This window comes from Nomascus leucogenys, chromosome 1a, assembly GCF_006542625.1.
Source record: "Nomascus leucogenys isolate Asia chromosome 1a, Asia_NLE_v1, whole genome shotgun sequence".
Classification (NCBI taxonomy): Eukaryota; Metazoa; Chordata; class Mammalia; order Primates; family Hylobatidae; genus Nomascus; species Nomascus leucogenys.
This window is the reverse complement of record NC_044381.1, coordinates 73,195,255-73,201,468: the sequence shown is the minus strand read 5'-3', so window position 1 is coordinate 73,201,468 and position 6,214 is coordinate 73,195,255. Positions and strand designations below refer to the sequence as shown.

General features: G+C 43.1%; 1 long non-coding RNA gene across 1 annotated transcript; it reads right to left on the bottom strand.

Annotated features, from left to right (window-relative positions):
• Positions 1–926: 926 nt before the first annotated feature.
• Positions 927–4,899, bottom strand: LOC115835908. Its single transcript, XR_004030866.1, has 3 exons — positions 4,854–4,899; positions 3,042–3,221; positions 927–992 (listed from the first exon to the last, which is right to left on the bottom strand). It is a non-coding gene; the product is annotated as an uncharacterized LOC115835908 (long non-coding RNA).
• Positions 4,900–6,214: the final 1,315 nt, after the last annotated feature.

Sequence of the window (6,214 nt, the reverse complement as noted above, 5' to 3'; positions counted from 1 at the left end):
TTGGGAACAGGGCATATGTAATTGGTTAAGACGAGGTCATAGTGGAGTGGCCTTTAATTCAATATGACTTGTGTCCTTATAAAAAAAGGGCAAATGGGCCGGGCGCGGTGGCTCACGCTTGTAATCCCAGCACTTTGGGAGGCCGAGGCCGGCGGATCACGAGGTCAGGAAATCGAGACCACGGTGAAACCCCGTCTCTACTAAAAATACAAAAAATTAGCCGGGTGTGGTGGTGGGCGCCTGTAGTCCCAGCCACTCGGGAGACTGAGGCAGGAGAATGGCGCGAACCCGGGAGGCGGAGCTTGCAGTGAGCAGAGCTCGTGCCACTGTACTCCAGCCTGGACGACAGAGCGAGACTTGGTCTCAAAAAAAGAAAAAGAGAAAGGGCAAATGGACACAGACATGCTCACAGAATGCCTTCATGTGAAGATGAAAGATTTGGATGATGTGTCTACAAGCCAAGGGATATCCGACTGCCAGCAAGCCACCAGAAGCTAGGAGAGGGCACGGGACAGATGCCTCCTCACGGCCCTCAGAAGGAGCCAACCCTGTTGATGCCTTGAGTTGAATTTCTAGCCTCCAGAACTGGGAGAGAATAGCTTTCAGTTGTGTGAGCCACCCAGTTTGTGGTATTTTTTACGGCAACCCTAGGAAACTGCTAAGCTGGAGAGACGCTCAAAGGAGTCACGAAAGTGTCTCAGCTCTGGGGTGAGGTAGGGAGAAAATCGAGTCAAGGTTGTGGGAGTGCCTTCTGGATGGGCTGAGGGAGCCTGGTTCATGGACAGGCCCCAATCCCTAGCTGAGGTTCTTCAGAGAGAGTTCGAGACCAGAAACAGCTCACCCGCATCAAATGCCCAACGCCACAGGCAGTCTCTGGTGCCTGCCTGGGGACATGGGAAAAAGTGAGATTTTTAAGCCTAGCTCACCTTCATGGTAGGGAGTCATTACAGCTTTCATGGGCCTTAGGCACTTTGGTTTTTCTGGGCTTCTTCCTGCATTTAAAAAAATAATTAAAATATTTTATGACTTCATTGGTGTAAAGACAAGTATAATCTATGCTGGACCAATCATTATGTTATTATTATATTCATTTTTCTTCTGATTTTAAAAGAATCTAAAATTGAAACATTTTTTGTGGACCTCTGAAAGTGGTGTGGGCTCAGCTGCTGTGCCTACTGTGCCTATGGGATAAGTTGGCCCCACCCCACAGATAAAATGAGAGAACATCAGGGATGCAAAAAAAAAAAAAAGACCTTTTCTGGATGGTACTGACACCAAGAAACTGAGTCTTAAAAAGAACTTCGAGCGAGTATGTTATATTAAGCTCTTTCTCCATCCTTTAAAAGCTATGCAATTGCTACACAGGTTACATAGCTAGTGTCAAAAGGTCCATAGTTGCCTTTCATTTTTTCTTTACCTCAGGATGAACCAAAAAAATAAATACTTCCGGGTATCGACAGAGAACCTTGCTACATATTGGCTGTCACCACCTGCAAGCATGTGACCATAAATCCATACCCCTTCTGCTAGGGCAGCTGTTGTACATTGTCAGAACCCTACATAAAACATCCCCCTATGTACTGTATTATTGGCCTTCCTGATTTACTGTATATACAGTCTGCAAGTTAAATACCAACAGAAGCACCCAAAAATATATTCTTTTGCAGCCCCTGTCTGAAAACTGCATCGCCTAAATAATGTCTGCTCATTCATCATTTACTTCCCAATATCTGAGTGTCGTTCTCTGAAATACATCCCTATAGCAGTGCCCTGTGAAACACCAGCCCAGAGAAAGGGAAGCGAAATCTCCAGCTTCAAGATCCAGGCATTTAAAAAGGGAGCCTGTTTCAAAAATGAGACTAAGCAATTCAAACAGTTGGTATCTGGTTTCCCTTTAAGGGACTTTTACTGGCTTCCCTTAATGTAATATCGGAATCCTTCTTCCTTTTATGCACACCTCCTAGCATTAGCAGTGATAACAAATTGAATACATAAACCCACATAAATGGTTCCCCCTAGAATTCATTAGGAAGTGTTCTTGTTTACACAGAATTCCAATTGATTTCTGTGAGGGATCCAGGAGCATAGATTTCTACTTAGTGACAATCCACTGGAACACACAAATCCAGACGTAAAACTGATTCCCATGTGATATAGTTTGGATCTGTGTCCCTGCCCAAATCTCACGTTGAATTGCAATCCCCAGTGTTGGAGGTGGGACATGGTAGAAGGTAACTGGATCTTGGGGGTGGTTTTCTCATGAATGGTTTACCACCATCCCCCTTGGTGCTGTCCTTGCGACAGTGAGTGAATTCTTGTGAGATCTGGTAGTTTAAAAGTGTGTGGCACCTCCCCACTTCTCTCTCTTGCTGCTCCAGCTACATGACAGGACACCTCCCCCTTCACCTTTGCCATGATTTTAAGTTTCCTAAGGCCTCCCCAGAAGCTGAGCAGATACCAGCATCATGCTTCCTGTACAGCCTGCTGAACCATGAGCTAATTAAACCTCTTCTTAAAATAAATTACCCAATCTCAGGTATTTCTTTATAGCAACGCAGAACAGACTAATATACCATGTTACAAGTTATCAATATGAAAATAGGAAGAATGTAGCGGACATGTACTTGTTTCATAGACTGATCTAGGTTTGAATATCAGCTTTACAACAACTAGACAGACATTTTTGAGCCCCTGATCCCTCATCTAACTAATGAAGTCAATGCCAATGCAAGACAAGGTTGACTGGGAATTCAACCTCCATCCCCTCCTTTCTAACAGAACCCTAATTTTGTTTAGGTAACTACTCATCCAGGGCTGGCTTCATGGACAAGTGACAGGGCCACATGCTCAGAAGGGCCCTGTGCTTGGGGAAATGCTCTGCTATCGCCATCTTGAAATGCTTAATAATTTTATCTTAGAACTTCTGGTTTGCAAGTAAAGTCTGATGGGACAACACAGCACACAGTGAGCAGATAAGATAAACATAAAATGCACATCTGCTATCTTAGCCATCCCATTTGCTACCTCTCTAACATACTTACCTTCTACTTGCTTTCACTCTTGCTGGACTCCCATCACTGTGGCTTCACTGGAATTCGATGATCATGTTCTGTATCAACATGTCTGCAACTGAGTAGGTTAGGGGTACCGACAGCCCCGGGTGGCTATACTTTCCATTCCAATCATAACTTGCTTGGACACAGAAAGAAGGCAGTGGCATTCTAAGAAACACAAATGATCAAGGAAGCTTTTCATAGCCTTTCTTACTCATGTTACATCTTTGTGTTAGTCAAACACTTACGCTGAAAATGATGGAAGGGAAAGATAAGGCAATCCATGGTTCTTTTATTTCTTTAGGTCCTTCCTTATTCACAATGAGTAGCAATGTAGAGAATGTTAGCAGAATGTGCACATATCAAGAAACGAAACAAAAATAGTTGAATTAGTTGTGTGCAGTATTTCCCTGCTTGGTAAGAATAAAATACTGTGCATGTATGAGCTACAAACTATGAATTACTTTATTTCACATATTCACATAGGAATTCAGTTCCCTTATATATGCCAACCACAACCCTGGCTCCAAGCATGGGAATGATAGTACCAGGGGTAATTTCATCCCACTTGCTGGTGATTGGTCCAGGACAGGCATGCCACTCAATCAGACCAATGAGAAGCTTGCTAGGGACTCCTGAGAAAGTTCTGTCTTCTGCTTCCAGAACCGACTCTCTTTATTCCATCTTTCTACAAAGTGAGGATGAAGCCAACATGCAGAGGAGGGTAGAGTCACAAATTCATTGACAAAAAAAAAAAAAAAAGTATTAAAAGAATTTGCGGAAAAATAGAACTAAAGCTTCCAGTCTAAGCAACCTAAACACTGGTCTCCTGCTGTGACCTCCAGGAATGTGAACCAACTACTTCATTGTTACTAAATCCAGTTTAAGATGGATTTCTGTAACTTGATGCTGAAAGCATATTGATAAATGTTTGTTGACTGAGTGGATGAATGTGTACAGCATTATAATCCCTGGCACTGGACTGACCATGAAAAACTTTATGGGTCTTAAAGGAGGAGTCAATCTGACAGCTGAAGAACAAGGAAGAAGGCAGTGCAGGAAGGAAGGGGCACACTGGTGTGTGCAGGGGTGAGAGGCTGACAAACATTAGGGGTCAGAAAGGAACATGGTCTGGAGATGCAAATGGTTCATGCAGGGAGAGCAGGGACCATGGAGTGGCTGCCCTGGATTTTCAAGGGTCTGGGATTTTCTCAAGGTCGCCGGCATGGTTAGTTGAAGGGGAACCCTATGCTATGTTTAGAAGTACTTGGAGTGGGCTGGGCGCAGTGGCTCACGCCTGTAATCCCAGCACTTTGGGAGGCTGAGGTGGGCGGATCACGAAGTCAGGAGATCGAGACCATCCTGGCTAACACGGTGAAACCCCGTCTCTACTAAAAATACAAAAAAATTAGCCAGGCGTTGTGGCGGGCGCCTGTAGTCCCAGCTACTGGGGAGGCTGAGGCAGGAGAATGGCATGAACCCAGGAGGTGGAGTTTGCAGTGAGCTGAGATCGCGCCACTGCGCCCCAGCCTGGGTGACAGAGCGAGACTCCGTCTCAAAAAAAAAAAAAAAAAAAGTGCTTGGAGTGGTGAAGAGATCTGCAGCCACATAGCCATGATAAGATCTTAGGAACTACCTCCTTATTCATACAAAGGTGCTTTACTGAAATATTAATAGCTCAGTTTGGGTTTGAAACCGAGCTCTGCCTCTCACTAATGGTGTAACCTAAGCGAGTTACTGTATCGTTCTGTGTATCGGTTCCCTCAAAAGGAAAATGAAGAAGATATGAGCAGTACTTACCACCTCCTTTTCCATGAGGATAGTGAGGCCATCCAGCATTTGGCACCTGGCAAGAGTTGCATGGATGTTGGTTATTATTATGTCTTTTGATTGCCTTACATGGTTCCTTGCAGGGGGAGATTTTTTTTTTTGGTGGGGGGAGTCCACCATCCCTACACCCTTCCCTCATCTTTTAATGTCTGGAGACTGCTGTCTGCAATTGTAAACCACTCTCTCACCTTCCTGATGCCCACATTACATGTAGCTTATTTTTGCCTTACTGATATTCAAGCTGAAGGAGGATGATGAAGAGGCTCTTGGGACCAAATTCAACACCAGCCAGTTAGCCTCCCTGACTATCCCCAACAGAGACTGGAGTGGCTCGATTCTACAACTTAGAGTTTGTAGAGGAAAAGCTAAAATCCACACAAGAAATATTTCTGTGGCCGATTTCAGCTGATTTATAAGAATTTTTCAAGTAAATAAAGCATATTTTCACCATTTTCAACATATCGTAGAATACCGTCCCTCTTGGTGATCTGTTTCCTCAGGTCATATTTGGCAACATTTGGTATTACCTCCCACAGCCTCCTGCACTTCCTTGGCCACAGGAATCAGATATGACCCTGTTAGGGACAGCACGTTTTCTTTAGTTTATTCATTCATATTCATTTAATGCTTATTACATGCCAGGTACCATTTGGTGAGCTGCCTTACACAGTTATCTGCATTTTATATATTATGCATGATATAACGGATGATCTTACACATATGTACTTCTGCATTTCAAATACCTCGAAGTAAACTACACAGGGAATATGCAATTTAAACCACAAACTACTCTTAAAAAACTTTCCTTCAAACCTCCAACCAAGAATTGGATAGTTTGTAATTGCACTGATTTCTGGCCCTGGATTAGTCTAATCTTTCTGAAGTGGATATAGAAATATAATTCCATTCAGCACATCGTTACCACCAGTATTTACAGCTTGTCTTTAAAAAGTAAACAAATTGGAGAAACTAGAAAAATTCTCAACCATCAAGTCCCCAAATTTCCACGAATCTTTATATTAATGTGATAAAAGACATAAAAGTTCTTGGCTGTGGTTTAATACTAGAAGATGATGCAGATGTAGAACATCTGACAAAGATTTTAAAAATTCTTTTTTAATGAATATGCAGATTAAGCAAGCTCAGTATAGAATAACAAAATCACATATGTTGTCAATTATTTGAAACACACAGCACAAACAGCCAATAAACACAGGTAGAACCCCTCAGTGTTGTTGGTAAGATTATGGGGGTGGGGAGAGATTGCTTACAGCTGTTATGTTAATTAAGGAATAAAATGGCTCCATGTGCTACTCCATCTCTCCGTCGAG